The 27574-nt window shown below is 40.4% G+C and overlaps 1 pseudogene across 1 annotated transcript; it reads right to left on the bottom strand.

The window, feature by feature from the left end:
• Positions 1–11246: 11246 nt before the first annotated feature.
• On the bottom strand, positions 11247–15785 carry LOC143533197 (protein ECERIFERUM 26-like; annotated as a pseudogene). The gene is made up of 3 exons (XR_013135309.1): positions 15328–15785; positions 12638–12963; positions 11247–12021 (listed from the first exon to the last, which is right to left on the bottom strand). The product of XR_013135309.1 is annotated as a protein ECERIFERUM 26-like (transcript).
• Between the last annotated feature and the right edge of the window lie 11789 nt (positions 15786–27574).

The following is a 27574-nucleotide window of genomic DNA, read 5'->3' on the forward strand; positions in this document are numbered from 1 at the left end:
TTGGGGTATCGCCATGCTCGTCCAAGAAGTCTTGAAAAACCTCTTGCGGGCTGTACGGGGCCTGGTCGGCCAAGGGAGGATTCTGCTCCTCTGGGTGCTAGGCGCTTCCGTGGTTCGCGAGAAGGAAAAAGGACTCATTCTTTGTTGCATCTGGCGCGAGATGATAAAGAGAGAGCTTCGTCTATCGATAAACAGCAAAGGGATCAATCTTGTTGGGAGGTACTGCCCAAGGAAAGGAAAAGGTGACTTCCGGATCAGGGATAATAAATAAAATAGAAACAAGATAAAATCGTATATCAAAACGACTTCTGGCATCACCGAAGAATTCTTGATCTCTCTCAATTCAAAAATCCAGGACTTGAATTCATGTCCTGTCATTAAATTCCTCCTGACTTATTAGAACTAAAAGAATTCCATTTAAGCATCTCATTGCTTTAGTTGAAAGATTCCATTTGAATTGGATGAACAAATGGCCACTTGTACATGTTGGTGTTGTACGTCGTGCCAATCAACAGCAAATCTGGGAACGCACGCCACATAGTATGCGACTTCTCGTGACAGAAGAAAACATTCTCCGTCTTGTTGGTGGAAGGATTCTCCAATGTGTAAAAGGTAAACTCATGGGTTTGAAGAAATTTTTCAAGTACCTACGTTGGGTTTAACAAAAAATTACTAAATATTACAAATATTCTTATTAGATATCAGAATTATAATAAAAATAATATAATAAAATAATATTATAAATAATATTCTTATTAAATCTTACAGAATATATATTTTATATATGATAAAACAAAATAATATATATTCAAAATAATATATATTAAAAAGAGTTTTACAAAATAATAATATTCTTACAAAAAGTACTTGCATGGGGATGTCACCAATTTTATCTTGGTCATCTTTTGTTACCGGGCAAGCATTCCTTTATGGCTGCCTTAATTTTAGTAGGCCTCAGACCCTGTCTATGCAACGTCGCAACCATATCAATTTCCTCGTTGGTCAGTTTCCTTAAAGTCGGGTGCCCCTCCTCAAACACAACGGGATCGTGGTTGTGTGTCTCGTTGACAACCTCTAGCTTCCAACAATCACCTGCCGCGTTGTACCTCCCGACAAGTTTAAATGGACAACACCTTTTAATACTCCCGGTATGCCTCACCCTTGCCTTGAGTTTTGGTTCCCCACCTCGATTGCATACAAGTTCAACACTTTTGTTCCTTGAACGTTGGACAGAGATAACACAACCATGCTCCCATCCTGTCTTCTTAGCCCAATCCACCAACTCATCAAGAGAATTAAAATACTGATATCAAGCATTGTAAATAAAATAATATTTAGTAACGTGTTGAAAAAGAATAATAATAAGTTTAAAAAAAATAGGTCATACATTATCAGTTACATAAGAAAATGTCGTCTCCCGTATGTAACGATCACCATCATCATCATCATCATCATCAACAACATCGCCATCGCCTCCTTTGCCGTGAGCCTCTTGAATGTCATCAACGACGTTGCTCGTGACTGGTCTTGACATGCATGGTTGCTCACCTAAAGGTAACTGGTACGAATTCTGGGTTCCGTAATACGGACCGTTTACATGTAATTGTTGCGAAGACTGACCATAAGGCTCCTCGATTCTGGCATCATATGTATTCGGCGATGTCCTATTATCCTCCGGCCAGGAAGGGTGACTGTCGCCGTATATGATATACCCCTGATAAAATATAATGGTAACGTATAATATTTAAAAAATAACTAACGCGATATTGTACTATATAAATACACTAAATAACCTGGTCAGGATTTGGTAAGTCGTACTGCTTGATATTTGCATACCCCGGCTCATGGTTCGAGTCTGGAAGTTCATTCAAATCTGGCAAGCCCGACTGCTCCGGCTGATCGTTGTATGTGTAGCCCGACTTCTCGTCGTTCCCGTCACCAAACAAAATATCATATAAGTCCATATACTTTCTATAATTTAACAAATATTAGGTTAGATACTTGTTTTTAATCTTCACAAATTGAGGAAACCTTCAAATATATAGAGAAAGGGAGACGGAAACCTTCAAATTCAATTATTGGCTTAATCTGTGGCATATCGCCCGATCCGTGGCGGATCATGTATGAGGTTTGACGGATTTGATAGTCCGAGGTTGACGTGTACGAGGTCTGTGGCGGATCTCTCAATATGTGGCGGATCAGGTACAGACATAATAAGACAAATCACTTTGACATAATAAGACAAAAACTTGTGATCTGTGACGGATCGCCCAATGGGTGGCGGATTGGGTGGGTGTTTTTAATTTTGAGTGATGTCTCTAGTAGGTCCCTTTTTAAATAAGCAAACAAACACGAACATGAATTAACCGAAACCATCATTGATGATTTTAGTAGCATCCTTCTTCTAATCCACTTGAATAGAAAGGAGAAAAAACTGATTATGAGAGAGAGAGGAAGGAGAGAGAATCAAACAAATGAAATAAATAAAAACATCCTTTCATATCTCTCTCGCGTGTTTTTTCCGAACAACAAAAGCTACTCTCGAAAACCCTTTTAATTCACACACTCAAAACCCTCACTCCTTTATATATTCAATTCACACACAATGTCCACTTAGCAGACAAGGTAATCCGAATTACATAATCAGTTCAATTTGGTTCTCCGTCTCTGTTCGAGCTACAATTGCCTTCGGTTTCAAAGGGATTGATTTTTCAGTTTGCAATCGTTCTTTTACTCGTAGGATTTAGTGTGAAATTAAGTTTAAGGTTTCATTGCATTGCATAATTTCTGGTGGGTTTCAATTAAGATTTTTTTAACTCATCAGTGCCATAGGATTATTGACATAATAAACACTATTTTTTTATTACAAAATTTGGGTTGTAAGGGGGCGGCAAAATGACGTGTCCCGGCTTTAATGCAAGGGTGGGGCTTCAACACATTATTGGGGGCGGCACAGGAGAAAATGGTGGGGCCCAAATGCTTTAATAAGTAAATAGTGAGGTTTTAACGTGATATGTACTAGTAACGGGGATTTAAACTACAACGCGGTGTTAAAGGGGTGTGTTAAGGGGCTATTTTTAATGGCCATTAAGAGGCTACCTCATAATGGTTAAGAGGTAGTCTTAAGTATGAATAGGTAAAAATTAACCATTAAGAGCTAGTCTCTTAACTATTCAGACTTAAGGTCATCTTTTAATCATTAAGAGGTTATGAACCATTAAGAGGTAGCCTCTTAATGGCCATTAAGAGGCTAAGCTATACAGTAATGACGTGGCGCTTTAACTTGAGGTTTAAAGCCCATCCACAACAATCAGCCTAAGTGAAGTGTCACTGTAATTCCAAAATTAGATTTTTTAAACATGCTAGGGATGTTTAATTTCACATTATTATTACAATTGAAGTTACGTCGATTTTTGGTTACAATTGAAGCACCTTTTATGCTTTTTTAATCAGTGTGTGAACATGGTGTGAATGGTTAATTTACATTATTGTTAAAACTGAACTTAATATGATTTTGTAGGGTTTTGCAGAGATTAATTGAAGCTGGAAATGAGCTTGAGGACATGGTTAATGGAGAAGAGAATTGTTGTTTGTTACTTTCCACGTTGGCTTGTTTATACTTAAAAACATTTACAAAGTTTTCGTTTGTGGAAATTTTGGATATTGTTTGTTCCGGAAGCTTCTACAATGTTTCGGTGCTTTCCATTTCCACCACCTGAATATGAACGGAAGATAGATGATACCGACTTGCTAAAGAAAGTAAGTTGTAGTTGGAACAATAAGTAGATTATGTTGTTGCTTTACCAGTTAATGATTAAAGAATGAAAATATGCGGTTAGTTTAATTAGTTGAGAATGTAATTAGGCATGGAAAGTTAAAATGAGGGCATGCCAGACTTGGTTTTACGGTTCTTTTTGTTTGAGGACAGGATTCCCAGTTTTTTAGTGTTCCATATTGATTATTTGTAGTAATTGAAACGTTTGGCATTTTGTGCATAAGAACAAGGTGTTGGTTCAGCACCCAAAATCACACACTCAAACTCACAAGTAAATTGCTCTCAAATATAAAGAAAAGAACTACGAGAACTTGCAGAAATGAAAAACTTTTTTATTAAAATGTGAAAGATGGGGTACATCAAAATTGAGATAATACTACTATTTATAATACAAATATAACCATCACATGTAAAACTAAGTCCACGTTCACCTTAAAAAAAGCTAACAACGAAAATGTTCAGCTTGCTCCACACGTGCACATCCGTTCTACTCGGTCAAGCTACACCAATTTTGCAACAACCTAATTGACCGTTAATGCTAAACTCGGTTTCGACCCGTACCCATTTACCTGACTTTGACCCAATCAAGATTATACCCAACATTCACCCCCGTAATTTTGATTTGGTTCTTTCTACTTTCTTGATTATTGCTTGCATTCATTTTTGCTTTCCATGCTAAAACCGGAACGGTTTCCTTGCTAAACTGTAACATCCCAATTTTTCCGTTCGGTTAATAATAAGAATAATACAATATGATAGGATAAGTAGACTTTTAGATGGAATTAATTATAAACAAAAAGGGAAAGATGGGCCTTAGGTCCATAGGCTTAAGGGAGTATAAATACCCCTTAACCCTAATTCTTTTCATTTTTATCCAAATCCACGCCATAGCCTACACCTTGATAACACACACAAACACCATCTTATAACCCGAGCCAAAATTCTAAGGTGGAAACCCGAACCCGTTGGTGCTAGATCGTCGTGAAGAACCAAAACAACATCAAGACTAGACCGTGTTCGTTTAACCGACTTGTTTAAGGTATGTTTATATCAAGAACTTGTTCGTAAAGTTTGATTTTAGTCTAGAAATCATTGATCTGTTTTAGTATGGTAAAAACGAATCCAACAAAGCCAAACTTACTGAAATTGATTAACGTTTGATAGGTTAATTGTTAACCTAAGTAACCCGTATTATAGATGCTTAAATCGCACCCTACAAAAACAAATATCTGGATGATTGGACCCTTGGGGTTTGTAGGCGCTGCATAGGCGATTCCAACGGTACCTAAATCATGTTATTTCGTTAAGAAACGAAGATTTAATTGCAGATCTGAGATAGGTTGACTGTTTACGTTCTTGGTGATTTTGACTTTGACCTTGTAGTCAAAGTCTGGATAAGAACAGAGGTGATTCGTTATGATTGACTAATTCGTTACGCGTTCATAACGAATGGGACCCAATTCGTGAGACTTGACAACGAATGAGCTCTTAGTTCGTTATCAATCCATTCGTTAGATAAGATAACGAATCTGGTAATTCGTTATATGCTCAATCGCTATGCTAAGGTAACGAATCAGATGATGTTCAGATAACGAATTAACATAACGAATCAGGTGATTCGTTAATTGCCAACTCGTTATGTGAGGATAACGAACCAGACGGCGAATCAAGTTATGATGAGATAACGAATCAGAATAGCGAATTAGACCACGAATCAGGCTTAATTCGTTATAGAGATTTAGTTAGCGAATTAAATAATAATTTAATTTTCTAATGGAAAATGTGTTAAGACAGTTAATGTAAATAAAATTTTTCCAAGCTGACCTGGCAGCTCGACCCCAGCCAGGGGCTCTGCCCCTTGGACCCTGCTAGGGGCTGCCGCCCCTAGACCCCGGTGCCAGGGGCGCTGCCCCCGGACCCCCGTTCGTTGAGGGTAATAATTAAACTAGAAACGCGATATGGAAAGTGATAGTAATCAATACGCATAATTGTTATACATCTAGCCGTGCACAGTCAAGAAAGGAGTAACCATTAACGGAAGAAGTAACCGAGTTCAGGTGAGTTTCTAGCCCCATGTCCTTGTTATGTTTTCGGGGCTGTGTGCATACTCGATGTGATCAGTTAATACACTTATCCTAAGTGATAAGTGTATGCCCTACGTGATATATGTGTACGTTATGAATGATTGCTTGTCGGTACGTGACGATCTTCGGATATTGCACGTACTGTCAAGTTATAGTTATGAATATGAATGCTATGTATAATGTATGAATGATTGCTTGTCGGTACGTGAACGATATTCGAATATTGCATGTACCGTTAGGTTATAAATAAAGATATGGATATTGTATGTAATGCAGGGATGATTACTTGTCGATACGTGAACGATCTTCGGATATTCCTTATATGGATATTAAATGATAACTTATATATAGAGTTCCCTCTACGGTTAATATATAAAGTGTTCCTTTGATGGAAAACATAGTGTTCCTTTAATGGAAAGCCCTGTGTTCCTTTGATGGAAAGCATAGTGTTCCTTTAATGGAAAGCCCAGTGTTCCTTTGATGGAAAGCTTAGTGTTCCTTTAATGGAAAGAATAGTGTTCCTTCTATGGAAGTATATAGGATGTTCCTTCCATGGAGAATATATATAGAGAGTGTCCTTCTGTGGAGAATATAAATAGTAGAGTAATAGTAATAGTTCTTTTAATAGATATTATGTGACGTCCTCTTATGGATATTTATACAAGGATAAGATATGTATGTATGTAAGATATGTGTATGTATTGTATGTCGCCTGATCAACTAGAACTCACTCAGCGTAGCTGACTTTTAGTATGCACGCAGGTGAGCTGATTATAGAGTTAGCATGAGGACGGCACACGGCATGGATTGAACGACTGGCATCTGAAGATAGAAGTAAAGATGTTTTAAATATAATGTTTTGTGTTATGGTATCAAAGAAAAGATTTAATGTTTTGTAACGAATGGTTGATGTTTTATATTCCGCGAAAAGTTTTAAATAAACTCTGATTTGTAAGAACTGTGTTTATGAGTAAATCCGACGCTAAAGTAGGGCTACCGGTAACGGGGCCTTACATAAACTTGTTGCGTTCTTGCTTGATTCGAACCCGTTCTTGCTTACTTGCTTCGAATCATCTTGCTTGCTAACTTGCTTCAATTACAGGATAAGCGCTACTTGTTTTTCTTTCTTGCTTTCAGAATCACAAAGATTCGATCATTCTCTTTCTTTACGAACAAACACGTGTTCGTTTCTTTCTTTCTTTCGGTTGTCGAATTTTCTTTCTTCTTTCTCATCGACACCCATCCTTCCTTTCTTGTGGTTGTTACTTTCTTACTTTCTTGCAACACCACCGGTCTCTTTCTTTCTTTCTTTCTTACGAGGACATCTTTCTTTCTCACGAAGCGACGCCGGCCTCTTTTTTTCTTTCTTTCTTGTGGCGCCTCTTCTTTCTTATTTTGACAACCCGTACCCTTTCCCGATCAAACATGTCCCAAGAGGTCCCTCCACCGACCAAGAAAAAAAGCCACCCGCTTATAACGTTTTCTTTCAACTGCTAAATGAACTAAATCAAAAGCCACCCGCTTTGACGGATCCCTCAAGCTCATTTTTCTTGCACCTACGCCGATCTCCTTTTATCACGAAACAACTGATCAAGATGCATACAAAACATTCTGCTGTTGTCACCTTCTGTTTTCACCGGTTGTATACAAGTTGCGCAAACCCGCAACTACAAACCGTACAGCCCTGAACCTTCTTCCTTTCATCACTACTAACAGCCCCGGAACACAAGTGTTTATCACCGGTCACCCCGTCGTCTCAACTGGTACGTCTACCATGACAACGGCTTAACCGAAACACCTTAATGCCTCTGTCTTCTGCTGTTAAACACCCCGAAACAACACTTGTTGTTCCGCACCTTCTTCACCTTCATTTTGCTTGGTTTCCGCTGCTGCGTTTTCCCCACAGTCAAGGGCTGCACCCTTTCTCGAAACCGACTCTCAAACCGGCCTTCTTCCAGGAACCTAGGCTCTGATACCAAATGTTGGTTCAACACCCAAAATCACACACTCAAACTCACAAGTAAATTGCTCTCAAATATAAAGAAAAGAACTCTACGAGAACTTGCAGAAATGAAAAACTTCTTTATTAAAATGTGAAAGATGGGGTACATCACAGTTGAGATAATACTACTATTTATAATACAAATATAACCATCACATGTAAAACTAAGTCCACGTTCTCCTTAAAAACAGCTAACAACTAAAATGTTCAGCTTGCCCCACACGTGCACATCCGTTTTACTAGGTCAAGCTACACCAATTTTGCAACAGCCTAATTGACCCGTTAATGCTAAACTCGGTTTCGACCCGTACCCATTTACCCGACTTTGACCCAATCAAGATTATACCCTAACACAAGGATGACATTCAATTGCTAACTAGTTTCCCGAAATACCCTTATATGTAATACAATGATCATTCATTTCAAAACCAATTTCAAGTAGAAATCTGAGAGAACCACATAGGTACTTGTACATATTGCTTTAACTAACTGCAAAAATGGGAATAGATAATTTTTTTATTTGATAGATTAGGAAAATTTGAATTTAACATAAATAAAAATTTATAGCGAGACACATTTATGGATCACTTTGAAGATTACGATTTTAATGATATAAGTTTGAAATTTTGGCCAGAGTTTTTGGCAGGACAGGCGCGTATTTTCGGGTAACGGGTTCTCATGGTTACTCAAGAAATAGAATAAGATTCATACTTGGATATCAAGAATTAGGTTCTTTGAACATAAAGTATACATTATTGATTGGCAGTTATGAGATGATTAATTCTCCCATTGTGCCATTTATTTCTTGTTTACCAAAAGTTCTAAACTTGTTATTGATAATATTATTAAAAGCAGCATTTTTTTGTAACATCAGGGAAAGAGGAAAGAAAAGAAGCAAAATAAGGACAAAAATGTTGGTCAACAGGATTAAAACTGAGGATACCAAGAATTCGAAATTTGTGCCGGGGTCAGCTAGAAGGATTAGAGAAGAGGAAAAAAGAACAGGAAGCCTCCAGTTTCCTGTTGACTTCAAAAAAACAAATGTTGACCGAGGTCAAAATAAAAAACTGAATGGCCAAGAAGTCAACAATAAGACAACCTTTAACCGAAGGCCAGTGGTTCAAAATATGTTTGATGGTAAAAAGACCCATGAGAGACTGAAGGAAAAAACCGAGCTTACAAAGGCAGATGGGGACCAAAATAAATATATCAAAAATGGTGAAATCGTCGGGTCATTTAACAATTTGTCGGCATCTGATACTCCAAATGTTGGTATTCAACATTCTTGTAGCGATATCAAGAAAAGAAAAGATACGGAGATCAATGGTTATTCTCATGGTCAGTTATCTTCTTTCATTCATTTTTAGTTACTTTTTGTTAGGGTCGGTGTGTGCTGGGTCGGTTTGGGTTGGTTTTGGGCTCAAACCGAATCAAATACCAAAAATTCGTTTATTTTTTGTTTTTGAAAAATATTCGGTTTTCACAATGGGGTTGGTTTATTTTCCTTTTTTTTTGTTTTACCATTTGGACTAGAAAATTTTGGGCCCAAAAAACTGGCATAAAATAATGAATTTGGGCCTGAAATTTGTGTTCTATATTTTTTTTGTTAATTAGTGTTTAATTGATTATGACAAACTTGCATCTAGAAATTTTGGGCTGCACCATTTAATAATTTTTTATATATTACTTAAAATCTGTCTTTTCGGTTCTAATTGGTCCGGTTTGGTGTTTATTTGATAGGAAAACCGATATTGGACCCAACGATTTTTTTAAAATACAACCAAAACGTTGATTTTTATTAATGATCCGGTTATTTGGGTTCAGTTACGGTTCTCAGTTATTTCGGTTAGTGCACGCCACTACTTTTGTTACTTAACGTTTTTGGCCTCAGTCAATCTGTTTTAAATTTTTTTGTTTTTTAAATCCTTTGGTTTTGATTTTACCATTTGGGTTAGAAAGTTTTAAAGATTAATTGAAACAAAAGAGGCCAAAAATAATAAATAGTTTGGTCCTAAATTATTTTTTGTTAGTTAATGATTAAACGATCATTACACATGTGTATCTAAAATTCTTGGGCCACAACATTTTTTAGTCTCTTATGGATTACTTAAAACTAGTTTTTCGGTACAAGTCGGTTTTTGGTTGATTGCAAAACTAAAACCGAAACCAAACCCAAAATCAGTTTTCTTAAAACATAAAGTCGATTTCATTTTACAATTTCACCCTCAGAATCAATCAGTATCTTTACAGAGAATGAACCTAGGCCAAACAAAACGGCTCGTCTCACATCTACTATATTAACAGAGAATGGAAGAAAACAAGATTTCCTCCATAACCCGGGATTTAGTCAACCAGGAAAGTCAACCAAGGCCGACACTAAAGAACGAAAAGTCAATGGGACAGTCACTTCACAACCCATGTCAACTGTTTCCAAAAAACCGCCAATTCCTACTTCTAATCAGATTCTGGTCAAACCCGAGTCAACAAAACCGCCACCTAGTCAGCTGTTGCCCATCCCAACATCTGGACCACAATCTTCAATTCCTGATCATATTACAAAAATGCCATTACCCGTTTCTTCAACAAAGCCATCACAGCCATTGCTCAATTCTAAGAAGAGAGAGTCAACAAAACTGCCACATCCCGATACCAAATATTTAAAGAAAATACTTACGGTTCCTAAATTAAGTCAGTGGCCGGGTTGGGATAATCAAGACTGGTTATTTAGCAGCCCAGATTATACCAATTTGAAAGAGAAAGCAGGAAACTGTTTTTTACAAGATAGTAAGGAGGTTCAAGTTTGGTGTGAAGCAAAACAGTTGACATCTGCTGATGTCTGTGCTTTGCCATATGTTATTCCCTACTAAGTTGATGTTTGACCAAATTGAGGTCAACCGTGATGTGGGAATTTACGAGTTCTTTCAAAGACCCAAAAGCTTTGTTTTGAGTTTTGAGATAAAGTCATGAACTTTTAGATTAATTTTCGACATTGAAGATGGCAACTAAAATCTTGAAAATGCAGCATTTTCGCAAGGGAGGTTTAAAACAAGTTGAGTCAGCGAGTTATGAGCATGGAAATATGGTCATAAAATAGTTTGCAGGTTTTACGAATTTACAACATTTTTGGTTTGTAATATATGTAAGTATTTACATAAAATCTGATATAGGGGTACACGATATATAGATATGAAAGGAAAGGAGAGGTAGGCAATATTCATTGTTATTTATGGTGATTGTGTTAATTGTAATCTGAATACAGATCAGGACTGGCAGTGCTTCTTGTACTGTAGATAGGTTGTTTCTTGGAACTCAAAATGTCAATCTTTCATTTTAAACTTGTTTTGTTGAACATACAACACTAATGGGAAAATGTTGAATACAAAACCATAGTTGATTAAAAAAAACATGAGAGCTACATGACCACATATATGTAGTGTTTATAAGATATGTAATTTTTATAAGATACAGTCACATGACCGCGTTATACTTATTTTGCTTTATTTGTGATACATAATGCGATTGTGCAATCGCTAACGTTATGGATTTCATATTACGCGTCTATAAGTTTTTCATCATATCACACACTTGGCACCACGATTCACGTACCCACACTCCTTTGAAAGTCAACAGAGAGACCACTCTTTTTTAAGCATCGATCTGACATCTGATACATGATTTTCAGGAAGAGTGATGCTAATCGTAACCCCATCAGAGTCACCTTTCCGTGATGGAAAGACCAGCACGACACCTTCGTCTCCAACATGATCAATAGCACAGTTCACATAAACGGGCTTATGTCCTCTTATGTTCAAATCATAAAGTGGGGCGTCATGCAAGTCAACAAAAGTCAAATTCGCTCCGTATACCAGAAAGTCTGGTAACTCATTGTCGGGTTCCATGGCTTCCTCGATTATCTTTGTCTCATTCACGGCTTGATTCATAATCAGCAACCCGAGTTCCATGGGGCTCAATTCTTCAACAGAAACGTCTGTTTTCACCACCTTTACCGTTTGGGCTTTGTTTGTAATAACCCCTTCGAATGAATTTTCCGAATCCTTTTTGCAAATTGTCACCGTCTTCACATCCGACCCGTGTTTAATCTTGGCTACACATTGCCAAACCACAGTGCATATCGACTCGAATGGTGGAATTTGCTGATTGTTTTTATCTCCACATTCAGCAAATTCCACCATTCAAGTCGATATGCACTGTGGTTTGGCAATGTGTAGCCAAGATTAAACACGGGTCGGATGTGAAGACGGTGACAATTTGCAAAAAGGATTCGGAAAATTCATTCGAAGGGGTTATTACAAACAAAGCCCAAACGGTAAAGGTGGTGAAAACAGACGTTTCTGTTGCTGATTGTTTTTATCTCCACATAGTGCCCTGCTTGCGGTGCGCGCATATAATGTATATATGTGTGAACCCTCGGGTGGGCAAAAGTAAAATTGCACTAATTTTGACGTTATTTTACTAATTTTGTGAAAATAACGTTAAAAGTGATGGAAGGTTAATCAGGCATCATGTGGTGGCGTTGATAGCCGAAAGACAAAGGTACATGCACCAATCAGCCGGCGTCCCTATGATTGAGTGCTATGTGCCTTATGTAATATGTCCAAGGCTTGATGCAAAACTACTATCGAGCCGGGGGTCTCACCGGAAGCAGCCTCTCTATCCCCATGGGGTAGAGGTAAGGCTGTCTACATCTTACCCTCCTCAGACCCTACCATAGCTTTGCTATTGGTGGGATATACTGAGTACGATGATGATGATGATGATTTTATCTCCACATATCTTTGACTGAAGACGTGTCAACTCAGCCCAAGAAACATAGAAAGAACATGCTTCCATCTTTGTGTCATTGGAAGTGACCCAATGATCACCAACCGGCCCAACCCGTTTTACGGCTAGTGGTTCTTTTATCGGGCTTTTGGAGTTTTGGGCTTCATTGTTTGAATGGCCCATACGAAGTGGTGGGCCGGGTATTGTTTTATGGTTGATTGGCCCCACAAGTTCATAAAGCCAGCAGCTGTGAAAGCATCGCCGAGGACATGGGCCCAGCTTACTCCAACTGCGGTCCCACCGCATTTAAACTTGGTTAACTGTACGTAATAAATGACAGTGTTAGTAGACTTATAGTTAGTTGGTTAATAAATAAGTGCTGGACTTTTCAAAAAGGTTTATATTTATGGTATAAAATTGAATAATACAACTACGTTAAAACCAGGCCCGGCTCCGAGAAGCAAAAAATATTTTTGGGCCGAAGACGCAAATTTTTTTGGGCCTCAAGTAAAATAAGTATTTTGTTAGCTTTAAACAATTAAATTTTTAAATGGCCATACTTGGTTATGATTTGAGTTGTATAAAAAAGTTTATATAAAAATAAGCTTAAACATATTTCAAATTGGACCAGAACCCACAACCTTTTGGTTAAGAGTAATACATTTTTGCCACTAAGCCAAACTAATTGTTATGTAATTGAGTTTAAACATTAAATATACATCTTGTTATTCATAAAAATACATATAATTTTTTTTTTAAATCTGGGCCTAACGGGGTGTCGGGCCGGGGGCCGTTGACCACCCCGCCCTCCCTAAAGGCCGGCCTTGATTAAAACAAAAAACACACTTATATATAGTGGTTAAATAAGGTACATAATTTTTAGCATGAAAGTGTAGGAAGCTGACAAGATTTGGCACGACTCTTGTAGCATGCAATATATGCGTCAATATAGTTTCTCATTATAATTATTATAATTATGCACAATCATATAAAAGTAATTACACGCAATAGTAACGCATATTATATAAATTGAAAAAAGTTGGAATATTGGTGTCATAAAAGTTTTTTTCTAAATATTTTATTAGTTCATCTATGATATTTAGTTAGATCATTTTGATGTTTAAAAAAATAAGGATAGTATAGCTTGATGGTGGTTGTTCAATTGGTTTGGTTTGGGCTATGCTTCAACTCAGATTCGATGTCCATTTTAAGCAGTGATTGGCGGTTTTTATTTTTCCTTTTTAACTTTCCTATTTGTCATTTTTTTTTGAACGATCAACTAAGTAACGCCGGGTACTTCGTACGTGGCCCCCATTGGCTAAAGGTAGCCCGAGCCGGCCACTAGTACAGACGGACGGAGCCCCTAGCAGTCCACCTATTGAGGGATTCACCGAATAAAACCCGACCCCCACGCCCGCCAAATAGCATGACAACGAGGAGCCGGTAAAACCGGGTGAGATCAGAATCGAACCTGCAAGCCAGGGTCATCCCTCATATCTCTCATATAAATTAGTGATAGTGAGGTTTGAACCCCCTACCTCTCACTAGTAAAGTGAGTGCTCTACCATTGAGCCACATCCAATTTATCATATTTGTCATTTCTATAGTGGGTTTTGGCGGAGCATGGATTCTCTTTTTGTATTTGTTATATATATATATATATATATATACGGAGGGTTATACTAAAAAGAAGTAGTTTTCTAGGAAGACTAAGAATAAATCATAGCCATTAGATCATGTTAATCAATGGTTGAGATTTAAAATTACCAAAAACCGACATAATTTCCTATAATTACTCTTTCACCACTATAACCAACATAGTTTCTTAGAATTGTTCTTTCACCATAGGTTGTAATGTCACTTGTCAAAAATCTATTGGTTCTTACCATTATTAGGAAACTCTTTCTTTTTATTTGAACCCTTATACATATATATATATATTATTCTATTTGTTTTAAATATTTAACTTGAATAATTTTTTATTTGTGTTTATTTTCGGAACCATAACAAACATAAATGATACCGTCCTGACTCACCGCTTCAATGTCCTGATTTTAACGATCGAGTAAACGTTTTTATAAATATGTTACTTCTATAATAAGTTATACGGGTGCCAATTTCGTAGCCAAGCCCGTGTCAGTTTGATCATAAGTTATACGTGTGTCGATGCTATTTGCGACGTTTACATCTTATTTTTTTATTAGTGCTGATGTCGTAACTAACTTAACCAATATCTACTGAATTCGAGTTGTTGGCTTGCTGCGCCGCCGTAACACGGCGGGCTGTTTACTACTCATTGATAAAACACAAAATTGCGCGATAGATATATAAATTTTCATAAAGATATGTAAACAGTCATGTAACGCTATATACATGATAACATAAGATATGTACATAATCACACACGTTAATGTAAGAAAAGTCGATTATTTTTAAATATGTCACATTACTATGCTCAAACTGTGTTGGATATTATGTTATGTTAAAAGAAAACTAACGAATTTTATTATGTTATTTATGTTTAAGAGATTTTGGAAATTGCTTTTTCACCATTTTGCTCTTTCAGTAATAACTTATGCTTATTTAATATGAAGTTGTCATCGTCTTTTCTTAGCAATTGATTTTCTTGATTAAAATATAGATCTCTCTGTTATATAATAAACATGTTATTGAGCAAAACAAACCTGCATTAAAACCAGTGGTGAATAAAGCAAGTCAGGCCCAAGGACTTGGCTAGGAACAATAAGCTTATGCCTTGTATCATCTCCTGACTCGAGCCACTCGTCGAGGCTCATGTTGCACCGGGCCTCAATTAACCGCACCCCACAATCGTTGCACTTGATGTAGGGCCGGCCTGAGTCAGACTTTCTTAAACGTCCACACGGGATGTAGGCATGGTTCGTCCAGTAGAACATGGTCTCCTTAATGTTGATGATGGTCATCCCTTCAAATGCTTGGCTCTGGAAGTAGTATACGGTTCGGATGTAGTGAAGCTTCATGGCTAAGTCCAGGCCGGTTAGCTCTTGAACCGCACCTTGACCAGATACGTATCCTGGTCCGACCGTCGATATCTTGATGTCGAAGATCGGATTTTCTTCTTTCGACAACACCATGTTATGCGTTTTTTGTTCTTTTTTTTTTTTATTTTTTGTTCTAAGATAGAACGAAGGAAATGGAATATGGGACTCTTTAAATAGCCCAGACTGTTTATCTGTATCTTTATTATGTTTTATATACCATACTCGGTTATAGCAGGATACAATCAATTTTGAGCTAGGTTCCCCCCCCCCACCCCCCCCCCCCCCCCCCCCCTTGTGATAAATGTAGGTACTTATTTTCTACCGGCTTTAAAAACTAGTGACGTCATAAATAATTTGAAAATAATATTATATAATTTAAGACAAATTCTGGAAGTACTTACTTCTTTGGGTATGGATTTGCAATGGTAACAAAAATAACACCTTTAATAAACAAGAATGGAGTCTGAAGTAGTAAATTAATCTATAAACGATATTTGTGAAGACAAAAAATAAAAAGGTTTTGAAATCAGTCCACGCATATGCTAGGGATGAAATTTACCATGACAATTTAACTAGATAAGTTATGTACGGTTTTTCGGTCTGACCTATCATTGCAGTCTGGTTTTGAAATGTGATCAATCAGAGTGTAACAAATTTGCTTTTCAATAAAGAAGATCACATGATACCCAAGGAACCATCAACATTTTTATCTTTTATTAGAAGAGTTCAACGATGTACAAAAGTACTAAAGTATTTATATGCGACTCATAAATCACCGTCTTATTTTAATATGCTTGTATATATATATGTCAAATTATTTTAAATAAGGATACAAAAATGAGAAGACAAAGAAATATTTATGGCAAATAAAAAAAATTCATAACTCAAAATTAAAAAAATAAATAAATAAGTAAAAAAACAAAATTTTTTCCTCATATTTCTCGTTCTAAAAAAACACAATATTGAGAAAAAAGATCACTTTGTCTTTTTATTTATTCTTATATTTTTTTGTTTCTTTTCGACATTGATTGTGTTTTTTTTCTTGATATTGGTTATATTTTTCAACATTGTGTTTTGCTCGGCAAATTTTGCAATCTATTGTACGTATATTTTTTTATTTATCATTATATTTTTTTGTTTATCTTCGTCATTGTGTTATTTTTTCTTGACACTATGTCTTTTTCAGGGTTTTTGTTTTTTTTAAATGTGAAAGACCTGGGAAACATTTTAGTTTTAATTTTCTCATTTTATATTTATATTGGGTTATGATATTTTTTTTGAAAATTCTTTTGTCGGTTTTTTTCCCACAAATCCTTTTTACATTTCTCATTTTTGTTTTCTTTTGTAGTAACTTTTACCATATATATATATATATATATATATGTATAAGGGTTCAAATAAAAAACAATTGTTTTATGAGAAATGTGAGAAGACTTTGAAATAAAGCACACCACCCAAATAAGGCACTATAACATGTAAATAGGAAACTATACAACTTTTAGAAACTACCAATCTCAACCACTAGACCTTAGATCTATTGGTGTACATCTATTTTTATGCTTATATATATAAACGAAAACCCAAAAATCCTAGGTGTCGTGATGTGGCCGCTCCCCTTTTTTTAAAGCCACCAGATTTGCTTGATTTTAAAATAGTGACTTCTCATGCATTTAACCCGGTTTTTACCCGTTTAAGGTTTAAATTTCGCGGATCATGATCTTACCAAACCCAAACCCAAACCCAAACCCAAACCCAGATACACTTAAATGGGTCTGAACAATTTTTAATCCTTTCCCTCTCAGCCACCCTATTATCGCTACTGCAGACTCACATATATCCTCATCACCATCATCTCCCTCGAATCCGAAACCATTATCTTGCATCATCACTGGCGATTCAGACTTCTGATTTGTGATTTGCAAGCCTCCTTCCATATACAAGGTATGTTCGTCTATTAATGGGTTGATTTATTGGTATTTTGATTAATAGTACATAAACCCTAATTGATATTTAGACTGTTTCAAATTCATAGTTGTGTTGTTTGATAAGTTCAATGATGTCTTATGTCTGATATCTGATTTCGTGTATGATATAAACCCTAAACTGGATTTAAAACCTTGACTGTGAATTATCGTGTTTTTGCACTTTTTATTTACAAAAGAATTAGTTTGACTAAATTAAGAATAACGGTGGTGATAATAGAAACTGTGATACAGATCCGATGGCCACCAGATTGCTCGATTTTTTAATGGTGAACTCTCTAATTTCTACTCTTTTTCAACAGTCTAATTTAACCGGGTGCTGTTGAGATGCTTTCATGTTTTTCCTTTATCATCTCAAGTGGAAACGGTTCAAGATTGGACAGTTGATGGTATAATCTACCATATGCAATCTGAAGGTTCCAAAGAACATGTACGCACTTGAATCTATATTGCTTTTAAGTATATATCAAAAAATATTATAATTTATGTATATATGCTTTTAGGTTTAACTTATCTCAGATCTTATATATGTGATGTTATTTATTAATTTATTAATATACATTTTAAGTATTAATTTTTGGCGTGCAGGTCAACAAGAGCAATAGAAGCATGATGCCGAGGTTGATTCCCCGGATGTATCTTTAGCTTCCGGAGACAAGTTCCTTACTAGATCGGTCCTCAGGAAAGTTGGTCATATTCAGAATTGTGATGATGTCGATCGCGCCCCTGCTGCCACTGCAACCCATCGGTATGTTGATTTTTTTTATCATCCGTTGTCATGTTTGTTGGTGTTAAGAATATGTATTTGTTACGTACACAGCTAGAAAACTAACTTTCACCGGTGAGAAAATCATCAACTGGTACGTCGTGTCAGCAATCATTTACGGCTATGTCACACGTTCATGAATATAAATGAACGAGACGTGTTCATGTTCAATAGTAAAATATATAGTCAACATTTGAATCTGTCTCATGAACATGTCAATGGGTTTGAATGTTGGTTTTTTTATCCAGAGCCAAAATTATTGAAAATTAGATTATCAGGGGCATTTTAGTCATTTACGAATACTCGGAATAGTTAGAAGTTGTCAAAAGTTAAATCCCAAGTCAAAGTCAAATTTCAATGGATATTTGTCAAGGAATACTGGTTATTTGGCGTTCAGTTGCATATTTGGTCTTTTGGAAATTATAGAGTGATGGCTGCTAAAAACAATTAAGGAAAGTTAACTCAAAAGACCTCAATAGTAAAATATTTAGTCAACATTTGAATCTGTCTCATGAACATGTCAATGGGTTTGAATGTTTTCTTATCCGCAGCCAAAATTACCAAAGTCATTGCAAAAGTCAACATTGAATATTAGTCAACAACATGGATTCTGCTTAGTTATAAAATGTCAACTAATCACTTGTGAAATTGATTAAATTAACACTATGTCTAAGGTGTAACTTAAATTTGGGCCCGTTTAAGGTTGTTGGTTTCTTTAATAATTTTTTAAATAATTATGCAGAAAGAATACATGCTCATTAAATCCGCAAGGGATGAAACTCTCAAAGCAAAGATGGAGGAAGAATTATCAACTATAGATAATTGAAGAAACACTAACCAGACCCCGGGCAGATTACGGATAACCTGGGGGTTAGATAGATGTTTCCCACGAGGGGTTAGACCCTGAGAAGATGGTTCTTCTGATAACCTGCAAAACAGACACCGTGAGCTTGTCACTGAGAAGGGGGGGTTCCTCCTTGTGACCACCCTCCGGCGTGAGAATCAGACTAGATTGCTCTTTAAATATAAATGTATATTAAGAGATTGCTAGAGCAGATATCAGGTATAATATGATGATACAAGATAAGATGAGATGGTCATACCATTTGTGGTATTTATAGCCGAAGGTAGGTTTCCAAGGAGGTGTGGCCGGCTGCAACAGTGTTCCTGTTCCACCAACAGTGGCCTACGCACGTGCCCTGCTGGTAGTTGGTGGGTAGGCAGCGGCTGATAGTGACCAGGCCTGCTGTGTACTATTCCTTTTCCACCAACTGCCGGCTACGCACGTGGTATGGCAGTAGTTGGTGAGTAGGCAGCGGCTAATAGTGACATAGTACAGGAGCATGCTGCTCGCCATACTTTGGTCAATAAGCTGTCGTATCTTTTGTCAGATCTTTTTCCCATACCTCGTCAGGTACAGTACAGAAGATCTTCCCGTATCGTACGGACTGGGTTATTTGGGCGGGAGTATTCCCCCTCCCGCCTTTGTGCGGGATTGTTCCCGGCTTTGCTCATTCCTTCAGGTGACACTGAGTGATCGAGAGCTAAGTGCCTTGTGCGTGTAGCCTTGCTGCGCGGGTGGCCTTCCCTGATGGCTTGTATCCGAGGCTGCGGGGACAGGCGGAGTCCTTCACCATTGGGAGGCATTTCCTGCGGGAACAGCTTGCGTACTGTGCGTAAGGACGTCACGTCTCTGAGCATGGTTGGTCCTGCGGATCCAGTTGGTTTCTGCGCAGACGTTCCTCTTCAAGGTGAGTCTTGCGGGTCCAACTGAGCTCTGCTGGGACTTACCTCTTCAAGTCCCCCCAGTCCAATGTTCTTCTCATGAGTGTTTAATAAAGTGAGGTGAACTTTTGGACTTAAGCAAAGGGTTTTTGAAAATGGTTTTTTAAGGTTTTCCATGGGGATTCTTCCCGCAGAAGTCCTTGTCACTTGCAGAAATTCCCGAGTTTCCTGCTTGGTCTTTGGGTATGATGCGGGTAGGTCTGTAACCTCCTCGCAAGTCAGGAGCGTTGAGTCCCACTTGTGTGGATTCTCTGTGAGGTTTTGGTAGTTTTGAACATAGTGATCAATAATGTTAAAACCATCAATTCCATCCTGGAGCTTCAAACAACGTAGTTCTCGACGTTCCCGCTATGCGGGGATGTTATTTCCGTTTCCGCAAGCATTGCCCAGAAGATCCTTTTAGGTTTCAATTCCCAGCGGAGCGCTAGGTATGTGAAGGGTTTTGCCTTAACACTGTACCCGCGCTCGTCTTACGGTTACTTTACTTCCAAGGTATTCCTGGCGTCAATTCCCTGCGGGGGCTAGGTATGTGAAGGGTTTTGCCTTTACACTGTACCCGCACCCGTCTTACGGTTACTTGTTTGCCGAGGTATACTTGGCTTCAATTCCCTGCGGGTGCTAGGTATGTGAAGGGTTTTGGCTTAACACTGTACCCGCATCCGTCTTACGGTTACTTGTTTGCCAAGGTTTACTTGGCTTCAATTCCCTGCGGGTGCTAGGTATGTGAAGGGTTTTGCCTTAACACCTTACCCGCATCCGGCTTACGGTTACTTGTTTGCCAAGGTAAGGGGTATTATCCCGCTTACTTTTTAACATTTTTGAATTTTGAATTTTGAAATTCGAAGAGTTGGTGGAAAGATAAGAACAGTCCAAACCTCTGAAACGTCGTGCGACGGTTTCTTCTGACTGTGTCAGGACGTGCAGGAAGTTATGGTGACGTGACAGTACATGGTCATTCCAGACGCTTTTTCAGGCGCGTGGGCGCGATTTTTCGGGCGCGTGGCCGCGAAATTAATGGTATGCGTCCTGTCAACAGCTGTTGCCAGCTTGCTTTTTGCCACGTGTCATAGTTTCATTGCACCTTCGTTTTCTCTCTCTTCCGCATTAATTTCATCGCATTAATTTCGATTAGTATATAAAGGGGGAGAGGGTTCTTTGTAATCCACACTTTCACTCTTCTCTTCATCTTCTAAGCGATTTCCGGCGAATACTCACCTTTTCAGGCAAGCATTCTCCCGAAATCGTTTTCTTCTTTTACAAGATGTCTTCACGTGATCTTGAGTCTACAGCCGATGACAAGAGTACTGCTGGCGAGTGCCAGTGTGCTCTGCCTGGCGATCTGTATCGGTACGTCGTCAGGAAGTTCATGCTCGAGTCTCTCGAGCCTGAGTTTCCTGAACCCCATCAGACGGTTTACGATGCCCCCAGAGGCAAGATCGGGGTTTATGCTGCATTCTTTGTTTATGGGAATCTTAGGTTCCCATTGACAAAGTTTGTTTACCGTGTCCTTGAGAGGCACGGTGTTCATTTGACCGAGTTGCACCCCATGGCGATCGCCAAGATTCGCCACTTCGAGTGGGTGTGCCGGATTCTGGGCATTGAGCCCTATGTTGACCGCCTGATGACCTTCTACACTTGGAGGTGCATCCAGGGGTGGTATACCCTGATAACCCGAATCAAGGGTTTGAAGATTTGCGCGACCGAGCGCAGTCTTCGCGCGTGGAAGCGGGAGTTCTTCTTCATCTCCGCTCGCGCCATCCCCCTTGCCATGAAGTTTAAGAATGGGCAAGCTCTCCCAAGCCTTCACGCCTCCAACTACGAGGAGGCGGAATGGTTCTCGAAGATATCTCGGGTCCAATCTCCGGTTTACCGGTTTGCGGAGTCCGGGATGGTGATGCTGGGGATGAGCCGGGTGTGGAAGGCTTCCGATGCGCAAAAGATCCCAATCGTCCTCAAATACGGTTCGAACTCTGTTCCTTACGGTATGCTTTGTTTCTTATTGTTGATTTCGAATCTCTTCTAACTTTTTTCCTGTTTATTTCAGAGGGGAACGACTTGCAGTCGCTCCTAAACCCGCGGGAGGCTGATGGTCCCGCTCGGATGGGTACTCGCGCTCTAGACGAGAACGAGTTGCCCATCCTAGAACAAACGGCGGATCGGTTCGTGGAGGTCTATCCGCTAGGCCATGAGATCCTTAGCGCCCGTCGGCCAGGTAAGGCGCTATTCGACCCTCGACCCCTCAATGTTGAAACCTCTACTGGAATTCCTCTAATCGTATGTTCTGATGAGGAATCCGCAGATGGTCCTCCGTTGGTGCGGAAGAAGAAGGCTGCCGGCGGGAAGGGGAAGGAGAAGGCCTCCACTGCCGATCCAGCGCCTCGGTCTGATTCGGAGACCGAGAGCGAAGAGGTGGCGGGGAATCCCGGTGGTGATAAGACCATTGCTCCGGAGGTTGCGACTGTCACCTCCGGAGAGCCCAAGAAGACGACGGTGACCGGCGCAAAGAGGCCGGTTCCATCGGGTTCGTCCCCGCCTCTCCTTACCTTTAGGCTCAAGAAAACCCGTAAGTACAAACTTCCTTTATCTTTAGCTTCATAGTTTAATAACGTTAACACTTATCTTCTTTACGCAGGCGTGGATGTTGACGCATTCCAGGGTGGAGCGCAGAGTACCTCTCCGCCAATGACGGTATGCTTGGTCAGCCTACCTGAGGCGTCGACCCAGGCGCCTGCGCCTGCTTCCGCTGGTTCAGCTGCTCACTCCTTTGAGCCGACTGTTCCAGCTGAGATGACGTCACCGCCGGCTGTGAGTGCGATTTTTACTGCATCTTTCACCGAGCCGGCGGTTACTATTGCTGCGGATTCCGCGGCTGCGACCGCGGCTGCTGCTACCATGCCCCCGCCATCGGCAACGACAGCCGATCCATCAGGTACGCATGGGGCTTGTCGCCAATCTCTGCCACCTTCCCATCTGCCTGACCTCTTGGATGGATTTCCCTTGGGTTCAGGTGATGGGTTCGGCGGCTATCGGCCTGTTATTGACCCTACAGGTGCGTAGGGTTCTTTTGGCCCTTTTTTATATTTTTTATCATCTTTTCCTAACTGCTTTATGTTTTTTGCAGTGTCGGATTCCAATGAAGTGTATGTTCCACGATGGAACATTCGCCGAGGAACAACCCTTCGCACCCCTGTGGAGTGCGTGGAATGGGCTCGTCACGCTGCTCCCAGTGGTGCGTTGGGGGAAGCCATGGCTAGCTACCAGGAGGGTAGGCTAACCAATGAGCTTCGGGTTCTCCTGGCCCGGATGCAGCCGCGCGTCGAGCTGCTTTGTCGTGAAAACGACAAGTTAAAAGCAGCTCGCCTTAAGGAAGTGGCTCAGGCGCGGGCTGTCCGGGAGGAGAACCAAAGGCTTTCCGTAGTGGCTGCGGAAAAGGAGAAGGCCTTCAAGGCCCTCGAGATTGAAGTTCAGGCTCGACTCGAGGCCCGTTCCAAGGCTGCCCAAGCTGTTAATGAACAGCTTCGGCTGGCTAAGGAAACTGCGAGGAACGCAACCGAGAGGGCCACCAAGGCTGAAGCTGTTGCTGAGCCTCTACGCGTGGAGAATGAAGAGCTTAAAGCCAAATTAGAGGCTCTCCAGCAGGCTCATGATGCCTTGGCGATGGAAGACGCCAAAAAGCTCCAGGAGATCTTGGACCAGAGGGGGGTGCTTGACCATACTGAGCGGAAGCTAAAGGGCGTCGAAGAGGTTGCGGCTAAAGAAGTGTTGCTTGCCAACCTCAACAAAAGTGAAGCCGAACGCGCCCGTAACGAAGCTCAAGCTGCCCTCCAAGAAGCTCTGGTTGCCAAGGAATGGCTTCTTCGAGAATCGTTGTCTCAGGTAAGCTTTTCTTGTCTTTACGCTTTTCTTTGTAAATAGAAAAGGTTTTTGACACTTGTATATTTTCTTTTGTAGGTTGTGCATCGAGTTTTTGCTGAGACGTCGTATGACGATGCTATGAGCGCAGCCCTCAACGCTTCTCACGAAGATGGGGAAAAGGTCGGCTTCCTGCTTGGTCTAGGGTTCGTTGAGAAAGGCATCCCGCCTTCCAACTTCCCTTTGTACAATGTTGATACTGAAGCTGTTTACGACCAAGCAGTGAATCAATACGCCGCCTTCCCGCATCCGGTGGTGGAGAAGGTGAATGAAGTTGCTGCTGCTGATGATGGGCTAGCTATCCTTAAGGCTTTCCTTGAACTGCCACGCTCTACTGACGGTGCTGGTCCAAGTGGAAGTGGCCCTGAAGCCTGATCCTGAAGATCCCTTCCCACTGCTAGGATAGATTTAGCTTGTATAGATTTATTTTCTTGTAGGCGGGTAGTTACCCGGCCATTCTTGTAATGAATCATTGTGAAATATAAATCTTTGTGCGGGTAAGACCGCTTCTTTTATTGGATTCCTTGCTTTATAAACGTTATGACTTGCATACTTTAGTTTAAATTAGCAATTTTCCAAGTGTAGAATAAGTTAACCTTTGAACGTGGTAGATAATAGGTTGAAGTTTTTCTTCCTCTTTCGTGATTGTGAGGGTAGGACCGTCACTTGCACTTAGTAGGATGGCTAAACTTTACCTGCGTCTAACCTGCGTGTAGGTTTTCCTCATCTTTTCTGAGGATAAGTTAACCTCCTTTGAACGTGGTAGATAATAGGTTGAAGTTTTGCTTCATCTTTCGTGATTGTGCGGGTAGGACCGTCACTTGCACTTAGTAGGATGGCTAAACTTTACCTATATCTGACCTGCGTGTAGGTTTTTCTCATCCTTTTATTAGAAATTTTCTTGAATAGGTTAACCGTTCGACGCGCGGTTGTCAATAGGTTAGTGTTCAGTTTCCTCTCATGATTCATGCGGATAGACCGGCACTTTCATTTAATGGGATAACTGAACTTTTCCCCTTTAACTGACCTGCGTGAAGGTTTGTCGTTTTTTGGGTTTATGCGGGTTTTGCCGCCTTCCCCATGCAACGACTCACTTATGTATGCAGTGAAAACCGGCATATCCGTGTTGATAGTTCATAAAAGTATAAATGTAAAATCATCAGCGTCGATGTTTTTAAGGAGAATCATTTCCATTAGAAGTGGCTCTTGGCCTTTTCTTTACAAATTTGGAATTGATTTACATGCAAACTGTGTAAATGAGCTCCCTTCCATGCTGGGATGGGAGTGCCATCGAGCCGATACGCACCTGGTTCGGGATCTCGTTCTTTACGCAGCATATAGTCTTCACATTGAAGCTGGAATTTTATTCGTGTTTTCCCCAGCTGGGGTTCTACACGCATCAGCCTGCTCAGCGTTCATTGCGCCACGAGGTGCGCGAGCGTCCCATCTCTGACAAATGCTTCGACCATGTCCTTTACGTCTATGCATTCTTCGGTGTTGTGGCCTTTTGTCCTGTGAAAGTCACAGTATTTACTCCGATCAGCATTGTGACGATGTCGGATTATTTGAGGCTTCGGCCATGGGAGCTCCTCAGTAGCGAATATCTCGGTGACGCTTTTGGTGAGCGGCGTCCATCTGGAGTTCTTGTTTGACTGTACATTATCCCTTCCGCCTAACCGATGCTGCAAGCCGGATGAGGTGTCAAAGTTTACCCTTGACTGCCAAATGCCTAGCTTTCGCTTTTTGTTTTATCGGGCGGTAAGGACGTTGTCTTCCCTTGTTTTCTGGGTGTAGAGGTTTGTGCTATGTGGGAGATCTCTACCCAGTTGCTTCTCCGTTTCCGCAAAGCGTTTAGCTGCTGTCATGATGGCATCCCATGTGGATGGCATGCCATCTTTACCCGTTAAGGTGCGGATGAGCTCTGGGTCGTTCGCGCCCTGGATAAAGGCAGCGCGAACAAGATCTTCGCTAATGTTACCCAGACTTAGCTTCTTCGAATTGAAGCGAGTGATGAAGTCTAGCAAAGATTCATCTTTTTCTCGAATGCACTTGAGGATTGTCCATTGCTCCTCGGTATACTTTCTTTGCTGGCTGAAGTGTTGGCTAAACTTTTGTTGGAAGTCAGCCCAGTCGTAGATGTGGTTGACCGGTAGACGATCGAACCACGCTCTAGCAGCCCCAACAAGCGTCATTTGGAACATGTAACACCACGTAGGTTCCGTCCAACTACTGACGGTTGCCCCCGCTATGAATCTGTTCAAATGATCATCTGGGTCGGATATACCATCATATGTGCCTATGCTGGACATTTGTTTGGCACTTTTTGGGGCAATTGCTTCCGCAATGTCCCTTGCAAATTTGGACGTTCTTGCATTTGCAACGTTTGGTCTGAATGTTTTGGAGAAGTCACGTGGACTTCCACCTGTGTTTTTTGGTTTGAAGGCTTCTCCAAAATGCCTTCTCGGTTGGGAGTCCGTTTCCTTACGCTTCCCTTTTGCCCTATGGCGAGGGTTCGCGTCGGAGTCGGACTCCGAGTCATCCAAGTAATCTTCGAATTCGTCAGCCTGTTGGACGGAACGCAAGCGTTCGTCCAACTCAGCTTGGAATTCCCTCTGACGTGCCTCCGCCCATGCCTTAACTTCATCGAGTGTTTGGCGGGGGAGTCTTGTTCGTTTTTCTAACTGGGTATCGGTGAATCCCAGTGAGCGATTATTTACTGCACTTGCCCCAGCTTGGGTAACTGGGGTAGTGTTCGTAAAATTTACTTCACTTGCCCCGGCTTGGGTAGCCGGGGTAGTGTTTGTAAAAACTGTGTTGCCGGTATTCCCCCCAGTAGCTGGGGTTGTGGTTACCGGGGTTTCTCTAACCATCTTAGAAGTTTGAAAAAACTGGAGAAAAATGTTCTAGCTTTATGCACGGATGGCGCCAATGAAGAAACACTAACCGGACCCCGGGCAGATTACGGATAACCTGGGGGTTAGATAGATGTTTCCCACGAGGGGTTAGACCCTGAGAAGATGGTTCTTCTGATAACCTGCAAAACAGACACCGTGAGCTTGTCACTGAGAAGGGGGGGGGGTTCCTCCTTGTGACCACCCTCCGGCGTGAGAATCAGACTAGATTGCTCTTTAAATATAAATGTATATTAAGAGATTGCTAGAGCAGATATCAGGTATAATATGATGATACAAGATAAGATGAGATGGTCATACCATTTGTGGTATTTATAGCCGAAGGTAGGTTTCCAAGGAGGTGTGGCCGGCTGCAACAGTGTTCCTGTTCCACCAACAGTGGCCTACGCACGTGCCCTGCTGGTAGTTGGTGGGTAGGCAGCGGCTGATAGTGACCAGGCCTGCTGTGTACTATTCCTTTTCCACCAACTGCCGGCTACGCACGTGGTATGGCAGTAGTTGGTGAGTAGGCAGCGGCTAATAGTGACATAGTACAGGAGTATGCTGCTCGCCAT

The sequence above is a fragment of the Bidens hawaiensis genome, unplaced genomic scaffold (genome assembly GCF_021521415.1).
Source record: "Bidens hawaiensis isolate Kalapana, Puna unplaced genomic scaffold, B.hawaiensis_p1.1 tig00000702_1, whole genome shotgun sequence".
NCBI classification, from domain to species: domain Eukaryota; kingdom Viridiplantae; phylum Streptophyta; class Magnoliopsida; order Asterales; family Asteraceae; genus Bidens; species Bidens hawaiensis.